The sequence below is a fragment of the Epinephelus moara genome, chromosome 11 (genome assembly GCF_006386435.1).
Source record: "Epinephelus moara isolate mb chromosome 11, YSFRI_EMoa_1.0, whole genome shotgun sequence".
Classification (NCBI taxonomy): Eukaryota; Metazoa; Chordata; class Actinopteri; order Perciformes; family Serranidae; genus Epinephelus; species Epinephelus moara.
The window spans coordinates 31537640-31549581 of record NC_065516.1 but is presented as its reverse complement, the minus strand read 5'-3'; the positions used below and the strand labels follow the sequence as shown (position 1 = coordinate 31549581).

The 11942-nt window shown below is 42.9% G+C and overlaps 11 non-coding genes across 11 annotated transcripts; 9 read left to right on the top strand and 2 right to left on the bottom strand.

Annotated features, from left to right (window-relative positions):
* Positions 1-2151: 2151 nt before the first annotated feature.
* Positions 2152-2234, top strand: trnal-cag (transfer RNA leucine (anticodon CAG)). The gene has a single exon. It is a non-coding gene; the product is annotated as a tRNA-Leu (tRNA).
* Positions 2235-2452: 218 nt separating this feature from the next.
* On the top strand, positions 2453-2524 carry trnaq-cug (transfer RNA glutamine (anticodon CUG)). Its single transcript has one exon. It is a non-coding gene; the product is annotated as a tRNA-Gln (tRNA).
* A 1484-nt stretch (positions 2525-4008) lies between these two features.
* Positions 4009-4080, bottom strand: trnaq-uug (transfer RNA glutamine (anticodon UUG)). Its single transcript has one exon. It is a non-coding gene; the product is annotated as a tRNA-Gln (tRNA).
* Positions 4081-4626: 546 nt separating this feature from the next.
* trnaq-uug (transfer RNA glutamine (anticodon UUG)) lies at positions 4627-4698 on the top strand. Its single transcript has one exon. It is a non-coding gene; the product is annotated as a tRNA-Gln (tRNA).
* A 452-nt stretch (positions 4699-5150) lies between these two features.
* Positions 5151-5222, top strand: trnaq-cug (transfer RNA glutamine (anticodon CUG)). Its single transcript has one exon. It is a non-coding gene; the product is annotated as a tRNA-Gln (tRNA).
* A 3021-nt stretch (positions 5223-8243) lies between these two features.
* trnas-aga (transfer RNA serine (anticodon AGA)) lies at positions 8244-8325 on the top strand. Its single transcript has one exon. It is a non-coding gene; the product is annotated as a tRNA-Ser (tRNA).
* Positions 8326-8530: 205 nt separating this feature from the next.
* On the top strand, positions 8531-8602 carry trnaa-ugc (transfer RNA alanine (anticodon UGC)). Its single transcript has one exon. It is a non-coding gene; the product is annotated as a tRNA-Ala (tRNA).
* Positions 8603-9528: 926 nt separating this feature from the next.
* Positions 9529-9600, top strand: trnag-ucc (transfer RNA glycine (anticodon UCC)). Its single transcript has one exon. It is a non-coding gene; the product is annotated as a tRNA-Gly (tRNA).
* Positions 9601-10379: 779 nt separating this feature from the next.
* On the top strand, positions 10380-10462 carry trnal-cag (transfer RNA leucine (anticodon CAG)). Its single transcript has one exon. It is a non-coding gene; the product is annotated as a tRNA-Leu (tRNA).
* Positions 10463-10680: 218 nt separating this feature from the next.
* On the top strand, positions 10681-10752 carry trnaq-cug (transfer RNA glutamine (anticodon CUG)). Its single transcript has one exon. It is a non-coding gene; the product is annotated as a tRNA-Gln (tRNA).
* A 1075-nt stretch (positions 10753-11827) lies between these two features.
* Positions 11828-11899, bottom strand: trnaq-uug (transfer RNA glutamine (anticodon UUG)). The gene has a single exon. It is a non-coding gene; the product is annotated as a tRNA-Gln (tRNA).
* Between the last annotated feature and the right edge of the window lie 43 nt (positions 11900-11942).

Below are 11942 nucleotides of genomic sequence, written 5' to 3'. Positions count from 1 at the left end.
TAACTATTGAAATGTTCACAAGGGCTTTCATAAATTCCTACAATGTTGCGGCACTGCCGTCTTTGCAGGTTAAAAGTTAATGACAGCGACTTGAAGTGAGGAGGAGCAACATGTCTCTGGCTGAGCAGCTGACAAGCCGGAGATGCTCACTTTGCATGTGATGCAAAATATTAAAATAACGCCATTATAACACAAAAAATATAAAAATGCGGTGGTAGGCCTAGGCTATAGCCTATACCAAGGACGAAGATGTCATAGATATTTACTGAGGTGATAATCACTGACTTTAGGTCTCCCTTGCTTCCTCTTGCTTGCGGGTTCCATGTTAGTGCATGTTTTATAATGGAGTCCCGATCTGTCCCGATCACATTTTTTTGCATCCGATCAGATACGTGTCCTTTATTTTGAAACCGAATCCGATCTGATACTTTGAAAAGCATTAAGAAAGAAAAAAAAAGAGTGCATCCAAGTTATCACATGAGGTTTGTTTTTTATTAAAATAGTATCCAAAAAGCTTATCAGTGGTTCAGCAGCACAAAATGTAAACAAATTCAATATCTTCTTCTTGTCTTCAACAAAAAATATAGGCTACAAGATCGCCACACTTTATACATTGGAAAGCGGAGGCAACAGTGAACAACATAGATGAAAAACCTGGCCATTTTTGTTGTTTTGATTCCTCCGATCTTTTATTACCGATTCCAATTTGTAAAAATAACGTGATCGGCGCCGATACATCCCTAGATTTGACATTTGAGTTGAAGATTTGCAGTTTAGTTCTGAGTGATATATTTTTTGCTTTCCAGATTTTATTTAAAATGTTGAATGTTGTCCTTGTTTTTCCTATTCTGGCCACGACATCGTCATCCGCTCCCCCATCCACAGTAATTATGCTTCCAAGGTATGTAAAACTGGCTACCTCCTTTAACTGATTTTGATCCATGATTATTGGAGAGTTGTTCTTGTTGTTGATGCGCATTACCTTGGTTTTTGATGGGTTGATTTTGAGTCAGAGTGAAGCAGCAGATATCTCTAGATTGAGTGATTTTTCCTGCATCTGTTGGTAGGTATGTGCTAGGAGTGCTAAATCGTCCGCAAAATCCAGGTCTTCTAGTTGTTCAGTCAAGCTCCACTGTATGCTGGTTTGGTTATTGCTGGTTACTTGCGCCATGGTCCAGTCTATGCAGAGGAGGAAGGGGGAGAGCAAGCATCCCTGCCGCACCCCAGTCAGGACCTCAAAGGCCTCTGATAGGCAACCTTCATGGAGGACGCAAGACTGTGTCCCTTGGTAGGTGCTCTTGATGATGTTAATTAATTTGGGGGGGGAAGCCATAGTGCGCCATCAACTTCCACAGCATTTCCCGATCCACACTGTCAAAGATCTTTTCAAAGTCAATGAAGTTGACATAGACAGCAGAGTTCCATTCAATAGATTGCTCTATGATGATCCTGAGTGTGGCTATTTGGTCTACACAGGATCTATTGTTGAAGGTGATATAGATGAAGGCGGAAGGGCTGTCATGGCAACAACTGACTAAGAGGGCACAAGACCGAAGAGGATGGAGGAGTTTCGTCAATGGCCTATGTTCCTCAGGGAATTTAAAGGCCTAAGTAGTAAGATAATCACTGACTGAAACTGAAACTGAAATTCTAACCTGACTCAACTTTGCTACAGTGCTGCACAGCGTCATCTGGCAAGGTGCTGTGGTGACCAATCAAATATGTGCAAGCTGTCAGTTCTGGTTTATTATTTGGCAAAAAAAGGTGGTGAAGTCAGATTTCTTCTTTTACCCATGCATCTAGGAAAAAAATCTTTCTGCTAGTGAGGGTGGTTGTCATGGCGATTAAGATGCTGGACTGGAAATCCATTTGGAAACAACATCTGAAGGTGTCAAAGAAATGGAGAGATGTGTGTGAAGCATCCACATTCGAGAATGGTCTCTTCTTTGCAGCCACATCTTTACTGGAAACACTGTCAACTGTCATGGCTTCATATGAGTCTGAACAGACAAGGATATCAACTGCAACTACAACTTTACTGGTTGAAGGCATACAACCGTGAGGCCATTCTAGTTTATTTAGATTATTCAACAGTAGAATATTGCTATTCATTGGATGATTGTTCGTCATAGAAAATATTGGTTAGGAGCAGTCAGGATGGCCGAGCGGTCTAAGGCACTGCGTTCAGGTCGCAGTCTCCCCTGGAGGCGTGGGTTCGAATCCCACTTCTGACAGCTAGTATTTTTCCCTTGGGCAGTGCTTGTAACATGATAGTGGGGAAGTAAAGTGAGCAGTAATGTCACTCATATGACAAACTATAGTGTTCCTTGTAGTGCAGAAGCATTTCACAGCTTCTACACTGTGATCTTGATAATGACTCCATTATTACTGTTGTCATATGACCACATGCATGGCGATATCATGTCAGAAACAGTCATGAGGGTTGTGTAGAGGTTCCATGGTGTAATGGTTAGCACTCTGGACTCTGAATCCAGCGATCCGAGTTCAAATCTCGGTGGGACCTGCTTTATGATCACAGCTTGTGTTAAAGAAAGAGATCTTCTGCTTTATGATCACAGCTTGTGTTAAAGAAAGAGATCTTTCACCTTCACACCTAGCATTAACATGCGTTTTTTGTGATTGCAATCAGATTGCTCTTGACCACATGACAGTACAGGTGTAAATACACTTGAAAGGCATTGTGGACGGATTGTTATCCGATCTGCCAAACCACTTCTGAAGGTGGTCAGGGATGCATTGTGACCGCATTGAACACAAGTGTAAATGCAAATGTGTCTCCAGTTCACATGCAACAATTCTGTGGGCGAAAATATGTAAGCGAGGTGTGCCAGCTGGACACAGAAAATGAAAATAAGCTGATCTACATGCTATGTTCACATCCTTTAAAGCCTAGTTCACATTACACGATTTTCACTGTGATTTTGACGTTGCAGAGGATCTTGAGAGCCACCTTGGGTCGGAGGTGAGTCGGCAGATAGTCTGCCACGACGAGTCCTCATGTGTGAACAAGCCTACGAGCAAGTCGCCCCCTCGTCTGAGACTGGGACTGGATATCTGGCATGCTAGAAAACTGGAGAAGTGTGACACGACTGACAAAGAGCATCAGCCAATGAGAGGCAGGATACGTCCCACGTCAGCACGCAGGAGGACGGAAGAAATGTTAGGAGGACAAGCCACAGGGTTGCCAGGTCTGCTTATTAGCCGCGACTTGGGGCTAAGTGGAGTTGCTTATTTGGGCTTGCTCTCTAAACATCACCTTTCTCTATATATATCCGTCTAATAAGTTATTTGAACGCATGATAGTCGCTTCTTTTGGGCTTGTTTCCATAGCCCTGGTTACTTCTTTCTCTCCCAAGATCTGGCAACACTGATAAGCCGGCAAGCAACAACAACAATGGCGGGGTCCACAGGATCATGGGGAGCGCGTTGTGTTTGGACCCAGGCCCTGGAGACAGATCTGATTCAACACTGGGAAGAATATCTATGCCTTTACGATGTGTCGTCTCCAAGTTAAAAAACGTAGTTTGGTGACGTCACCGCGTTATCTGGGGCTCTGTAGGCGAGGTCTCGGTGGAGAAATCTTGTGGTGTGCACACACAGGTCGTAACGCAGTTGGTGAGACTCCCGATGACAGAAACACACGTCGCCAGGTATATTGTGTAATGTGAACTAGGCTTTAACCCTGTCAGCGCCATCAAATTTGACTCCTCAGTTGATGTAACCTGAAAGAAAACTTGCCCAGCCAACTCAGCCAATGGTGTTGTTTTTAATCCGAACACCCACTGACCTTTTAAAGGTAATTGCCACTTCAGTTTGTTTTTCAGCATAGTTGGAAATTTTTGATAGTCGCCACACCTCATGTCCCCCATAGGAAGAATTGCTGTGTTTTCTCTTGCAGTGTCTTGTAACAAGCAAGGAATAGCCCTGGCTGTCAGGGGTCACTAGTTGAAAAGACTCTTTATTTAACTGGTGCAGTGGTTATAAAGCAGGTTCCACCGAGATTTGAACTCGGATCACTGGATTCAAAGTCCAGAGTGCTAACCATTACACCATGGAACCTCAACAGCAGTTTTGTCAAAATTTCTGACATGATTACTTTATATAGCATGACGGCATACAACAGGGCTAGTCGGGATCCCTCCCCAGACGACTATTGAAAGGAAAAGGGACATTCCTTCGAGGACAGCAATGATCACATTGGCCAGAGAAGACAGATGGTATAAGGAGGCATGAAAGAAGCCATCTAGAACTTCTTCATCTTTTTATAGCATGACGGCATTCAACAGGGCTATTCAATTCCAAATTCAATGGGGCCGGATTTTAAACTGTGGGTCAACGACTGACAGGTGACCTTAACAACTCTGAAACTAAGAGGTCACATGTGACCTCAACGACTGTGTAAGGGTTCACACCCATACAGAGTTTAAAGCCTGTGACTCCGCACCATTCAGTGTCCTTTTATCCATTGTTTTTCTATGGTTTATACACACTGCCTCTTTCTGTTGCCAAATTGTTAGTAGGAAGTCTTGAGGGTGCAGTGGCTTCAGTTAAATGAGAAATAATGTTTTTGGTATGTTGAAATACATATATTTTTCTTTGTTTTGTGGTTCCATGGTGTAATGGTTAGCACTCTGGACTTTGAATCCAGTGATCCGAGTTCAAGTCTCGGTGGAACCTGATTTATAACCAGAGCACAGGTTAGAGATACAAACCTTTCAGCGCCCCGATCTCAGTTTGGACTTACACTCCTGACAGCCAGGGTTTTTCCTTGCATTTCATTCATACAGTTTTTTACACTCCCCCAATCCCAAATGGATCCCTTACAGACTTATTGACTTGAGGGGAAGTGGTGTCCCAATTCTCCATCAGGTTAAGAGCTAACTTGACGGAGAATTGGGACACAACTTCCCCTCACATGAACATGCAAAACCAGGGGGAAGGGCCAAGACATGGGCTAAGCGGAAGAAATGGAATTGGTCCTAGGTCTGTAAGGGCTTAGGGCTTGAGTCAACGAGTCTGTAAGGGATCCATTTGGGATTGGGGGACTCTGAACCCTCTGTATCATTGCTGTTTTATGCCCACATGCATGGTGGTATCATGTCAGAAACGGTCTCTTGACATGCATAGGAGGTTCCATGGTGTAATGGTTAGCACTCTGGACTCTGAATCCAGCGATCCGAGTTCAAATCTCGGTGGGACCTGCATTATGATCCCCTACTTTCTACCCACTATACAGGTTAAAGACAGTACAGTACACACAGTGACAGAACAAGGATTACTCTGTTGGCTCAAGAACTCCCAAAAGAGAATTCAGAAACACAGCCACCATCAAAGAAAAAAACTCATTGAGTATTGCGCAGGTAAGTAACATGCACTGGTGGGTTTTAACTTCACCTGCATGCAGGACCCGTCTTTCTCAGCTACTGAGATAGTTCTGAACATCAAGGGAAGTTTAGCACTAGTGGCTTAGGCTTACTGCCTAAGCCACTAGTGCTAGTGGCTTAGGCAGCCTCACTCAGCTTTGCTGCAATGCTTCACAGCGTTGCATGGAAAGCTGCTGCAGTGGTCATCCAACATGTGCATGCTGTGAGTATTGCTTAAGGCAATAGACTAGCCATCCAATGGGGCCTCCCTGTGCAAGTTTCAATCCTGCCCACAGTCGGAGTCTCCAGTGATGCATTCGGAGACTACTGCACCTAAGTCATGCTTTGATAATAGTTGTTGAGTGAGTGGACACTTCCTTTTGTGTGTTGTCTCACAGTCTATAAGTTGTAATCTTTATGATATTTTTATTTCATAGAAAACAATTTTTGATCATAGGAATTGCCAACTCAGTTAATCAGTTGCTTTTGGCGCAGCGATGGCGGTATGGGAAGTCAGTTTAACGTGATGACTTAAGTGACTTCCTGGACTGTATCGTATCTCCTTGCGCGTGCCTGAGGTGGCACCGTCTACACTAGCTGGCCATTTATATCTAAAGGAAAAGGGACATTCCTTCGAGTACAGCAATGATCACATTGGCTAGAGAAGACAGATGGTATAAAGAGGCAAAAAAGAAGTCATCTACGTCAAACTAGAACGACCATCGTTAAACAGAGGAGGTGGCCTACGACACCACTTATCACCCACCTACAATGTAGTCTTGGGATGTCGCCTTTGACGACTTAACACGCATTCACACCTGGACCCATCTCACCCTAATGACACACAAGACAGCTCGGTGGGTCAACAACTCACAGGTGACATTAATGACTCTGAAACTCAGAGCTCACATGTGACCTCAACCACTGTGTAAGGCTTCACACCCACAAAGAGTTTAAAGCTTGTGAACTCTGCAGCAGTCTGTTAGAACTCAAGAAGCTTCTTGGATGAGAGGCCAAATGTCTGCAAGAAACTCAAGCAAGTCCAGTTGCCTACGATATAGCACTTAAGATTGCCATGACCTGGATGACTGAGAATCTTCACCTACATGTAAATTGCAACTGTCATCTCAATCGCTCATTCATATTCTGTTTTTCCTGCTGTCTGCTATGCTTCAAACAGAGGGGATGTAGCTGAGACTGAGAATCTTCACCTACATGTAAACAACTGTGGCTGGTAGATTTTCAAATCCACTAGCTATGGTGGCTGATATATCCATATACACATCCTTGTGGTCTCTCTCTCTCTCTCTCTCTCTGTCACTCTCTATACATATATATATATATATATTAGGGCTGTAACGGTACATGTATTTGTGTCGAACCGTTCGGTACGCAACTTTCGGTTCGGCACGACCCTGTACCGAATTATTGGGCGCAGGATTTTATTTTATTTTGTTTTATTTTAATTCCGTTTTTGCGAGCCGAACCATTTAAAATATCTAGTTCCCCGACAGACATAATTGAGTGACGGACCGAGTCCTGTAAATCTCCGCTTTCACTTTGTGCAGCGCATTCTCGCATTTTGACAAAATGGCAAGTGAGCCTGACGAACCTGAAGACCCACCCGCAAACCTTGAGTCCTCCGTTTGGGAACACTTTGGTTTCAGGGTAAAATACGAAGATGGAAATAAACAAGTTGACAAGACAAAAGCAGTGTGCCGACATTGCAGAACAGCGGTCGGGTATGTACATGGAAACACGTCTAACATGCTAACGTATCTAAAGCTACACCACCCGAGTTTGAACGTTAACCAGCACGTCTAGAAAAAGCAATCTGGTGCAAACTTACGATATCGTCGTCGTTTAAAAAGAAAGAGCGTTTCCCTGACCATCGCGCTAAAGAAATAACCAACGCCATTGGAGTTGAGTAAAATTGTTTAAGCTGCACTTTAGATATAAGCATGTTTTGTTTACTGCACTTTAACAGAGTGGGAAAGCTAAGTAAGTTCCTAGTAAAACTGAATCTGAGCATGATTCTGAAGGTGTCTGAGAGGAGACGGATATTCACACCGATGCAGCCTACAGAGGACATTTAACTGCATTCTTCCACAGCCTTGCAAGGTACACTTTCCCACGCATGACACTTTGTCCCTTTTCATTTACCACTGTGAGTGTGTGTAACTTAGAAGTGTGTTACTCAGGGGTGACTTGTAGAGAAATGTGAACCTCTGCCATCTTGTGGTCAATATATAGAACTAAAAATGATAGGTGCATTTTTTTTCACAAGCCTCTTGTGTCTTTAGCAGGAACCCACTTTAGTCATATTTCAAGCTCAGTAATATTTGAGATGAATCAGTAGACAAAACACTAAATTGACTCCACATGAAAGAGGGACAGTCAAGACAGTCACTTTACAGTTTGTACTTTTGCCAAAAAAAATTTAAACAACTTATTACTGGAAATACATTTTTTAACAAGACTAAGCTCAATATACTGTGTTCTTGAATTGTAAGTGTCCAGAGACCACAGTCTTTCATTTACTGCACGTTGAGCTCATAATATAGTGCGCTTTACTAAATAGTTAAACAGTTCATCAAGAACTCTGCATCTTTCCAGTTTCCACTTTACAGCTCTGAATTCAGTTTCTGAATTCTTATGTAGCTCTTCAGTAATTCTTTATGATTAGAGAGTGCATAAAACGTTTGTAGCTGCGATCAACCTTTCACAAAAGTGTTGTGACTACTCAGCTGCTGGGAGTTTGTACTTTTGTTATCAGAAATTCATAGCCCCTGCAAATATGATGCAGTTGTGTCAATATTGACTAAGCAAGATTAAGTATAAACTTCCATAGGGAAATAGGTTGTCGTGGCCGAGTGGTTAAGGCGATGGACTAGAAATCCATTGGGGTCTCCCCGCGCAGGTTCGAATCCTGCCGACAACGGTAGCTTGTTTTTATGTGTTGTCTCTGAACTGTGAGGGATACTTTCCTGAGGGATACTTTCCTGATTTTCAACCAGCAATAATACATCATAACAAGGTGAGTAATATGTGTAAAAGAACTGTGGTAAACTTCCCTCCATCTTACCAGCACCCAGATCTCTCATTCATGCTCTGTTTTTACTGCTGTCTTCGGTCCATGAAGCAGAGGGGATGTAGCTCAGTGGTAGAGCGCATGCTTTGCATGTATGAGGCCCCGGGTTCAATCCCCGGCATCTCCAGCAAGCTTTATGATGCTGGAAGTACAGTGCATATGACTTAGTAAGCCGGTTTCACACTCAAAGCAGACAATACCCATACTCTGTGTGTGTGTGTAGACACAAACACACTGCTCTACCTTGCCATCAGCCCTCTCTAACTGGGACAGAAAGTGAAAGCACAGACAAGTTTCACTTTCAGTCTGTGACGTTTTGATATAGTTTTGGTGTTGTTGATTGTGGACGCCAGTAACTTCAATTACTGAATTTTTGCAGTTTAGTTTAGGGATTCTTTGTTCACTGTGGAGGCATGCAAGCAACATACCGTTTTCTTCACAAATTCAATGTAACACAGGGGTGTTAGCATTGGGAGTTGTAGTGTTCCTTTAAGTCCTATGCTGACAGCATGCTGACGCTGTGATGACATCAGATGTGGCCTGGTAGTCAGCTGAAGGAATTTGTAATGCTCTCTTCACACATGCAGGAGGCAGTGTGGCCTCATAAATATGTAGCTCTTTGTGTGTCTGTGCTGAGCATGTAATTTACATACTCTGCTCTGAGTAGACAGTCATTTTCTGATGTGGCTGCCAGGCTACACGCACCATAATTCATTTCGTGTTGCACAGTTTGTTCTCTGAATACAGAATAGCTTTGTTTTTGTCTTTTCCTACCTTGTGGTGTGTTTTCTTGAATATTTTGTACCACTGTGACTTGGAAGAAATACTCACTTGAACAGCAGGAGTCTTTGCACAGTTCTTTGCTAACAGATGCAACTGATGCCTGAAGAACGACAGATCCTAAATCACAAAGACAAGAAAAAAAGTGGAAGTTTTGGTGATCGACCGCCTGTTTGTTCTCCTCCACTCCTCCTCCTCCTCTTTTCCCTCCCTCCTCTCTTGTGGAATTTCTGACATGAACTGCTGAGTGTGCAGAGGAAAATCCTGTGACTTGCGATGGTGGTATAGTGGTAAGCATAGCTGCCTTCCAAGCAGTTGACCCGGGTTCGATTCCCGGCCATCGCATATATTTTCCTGTCTGATTATGTTTACCAGACAAGAATGCTGTGAGTAAAATTACTTTTTTCTTGTAGGGATAAAGCTTGATTTTCACTCCCAGGAAGTTATAACACCTCAAATCCTGTCATTTTGATGACTCCCATCAGTGCCATCTGACTAGTGCTGAATTTATTTATGAAGTGATTTATAGAGCAAACTGCCAAACATATGCTGTGAGATGATCAAGTGAAAGTTGTACTCTAGTGTAGTATCAATGGACAGGCAAGTGTGAAATGTTTGAGTTTTCACACCCCTCTAGTTATGTGTCTCCATTATTGCTATTGTAATGTGCCCTCATGCACTCAGTCCTGATTTATTATTTGACAAAAAAAAAAAGTGTTGAAAGTGTTGAAGTCAGATTTCTTCTTTTATACAGGCATCTACGAAAAATATCTGAAAAGCTATCTGCTAGTGAGGGTGGTTGTCATGGCGCTAAAGGTGCTGGACTGGAAATCCATTTTGAAATATCACCTGAAGATGTCACAGAAATGGACAAATGTGTGTGAAACATCCGCATTCTAGAACAGGTTTCTTTTTTGCAGCCACATCTTTACTGGAAACACTGTCAACTGTCATGGCTTCATATGAGTCTGGACAGACATGGATGACAACTGCAACTGCAACTTTACTGGTTGAAGGCATACAACCGTGAGACCATTCTAGTTTATTTAGATTATTCAACAGTAGATTACTATTTATACCTAGGGTTAATTTTTTTTTTGATAGAAAAATTAATGGAAAGAGCAGTCAGGATGGCCGAGCGGTCTAAGGCGCTGCGTTCAGGTCGCAGTCTCCCCTGGAGGCGTGGGTTCGAATCCCACTTCTGACAGCTGGTATTTTTCCCTTGGGCAGTGCTTGTAACATGATAGTGGGCAAGTAGAGTGAGCAGTAATGTCATTCATATGACAAACTACAGTGTTCGTTGTAGTGCAGAAGCAGTTCACAGCTTCTACACTGTGATCCTGATAATGACTCCATTATTACTGTTGTCATATGACCTCATGCATGGCGATATCATGTCAGAAACAGTCATGAGAGCTGTGTGGAGGTTCCATGGTGTAATGGTTAGCACTCTGGACTCTGAATCCAGCGATCCGAGTTCAAATCTCGGTGGGACCTGCTTTATGATCACAGCTTGTGTTAAAGAAAGAGATCTTTTACGCCCTTCACACCTAGCATTAACATGCGTTTTTTGTGATCGGATTGCAGTCGGATTGCTCTTGACCACATGAAAGTACAGGTGTAAATACACTTGAAATGCATTGTGGACGGATTGTTATCTGATCTGCCAAATCACTTTCGAAGGTGGTCAGGGACGCATTGTGCCCGCATTGAACGCAAGTATAAATGCAAGAACCCCCGAGAACCCCCAGCGGGTAGCGACTGCCAAGAAAAAGAAAACACGGATGATAGCTGAGGATGGAGTCACAGTGAGATGAAGTGTCTGCTCTCTATTTGATCCAAGAAAAGTGTCCATACAATAACGCAACTTTACGGGTGGCTAACATCTTGTTGTTATTGTTGTTATTGCGGCGCATGGGACATGCCGTTGTAGTCTGCTGCTAGAAATGTTTGCAGAAGAAGAGGAGGATGTGACATCAGCGGGACAGAGCGTGATCGGGTTGGAAATTGATCTGGATGTGGACACCAGAGACCAAGTATAAATGAATGGGAACGTAGGAACTAAAACAATTCAACTCAACACTTTTTGTAGGCTACACCATGTGATTGGCAGTGAAAAAACTGATATCAGCGACAAACTTCCATTTGCACGGCATGCACGAATATCCTGCCCAGCTAAATCTGTTTAATTTCCACTGTAAGGCTGTGGCTCTTAGTATGTCACTTTATAAAGTTTTAATATTCTTCAATGCGTGGAAAGTTTATCCAAATATCGCCTTTTTTGAAATTTACACGGACATTTTCGGAGATGTGACGAACGAAGTCAGCCAAAGGTGTTGTTTTTAGTCTGAACACCCACTGACCTTTTAAAGGTAATTGCCACTTCAGTTTGTTTTTCAGTATAGTTGGAAATTTTTGATAGTAGCCACACCTCATGTCCTGTAACATAGGAAGAATTGCTGTGTTTTCTGTTGCAGTGTCATGTAACAAGCAAGGAAAAGCCCTGGCTGTCAGAGTAGAGACTCACCAGTTGAAAGGACTCTTTCTTTAAGCTGTACAGTGGTTATAAAGCAGGTTCCACCGAGATTTGAACTCGGATCACTGGATTCAAAGTCCAGAGTGCTAACCATTACACCATGGAACCTCCACAGCAGTTTTGTCAAAATGTCTGACATGATATCTTACTT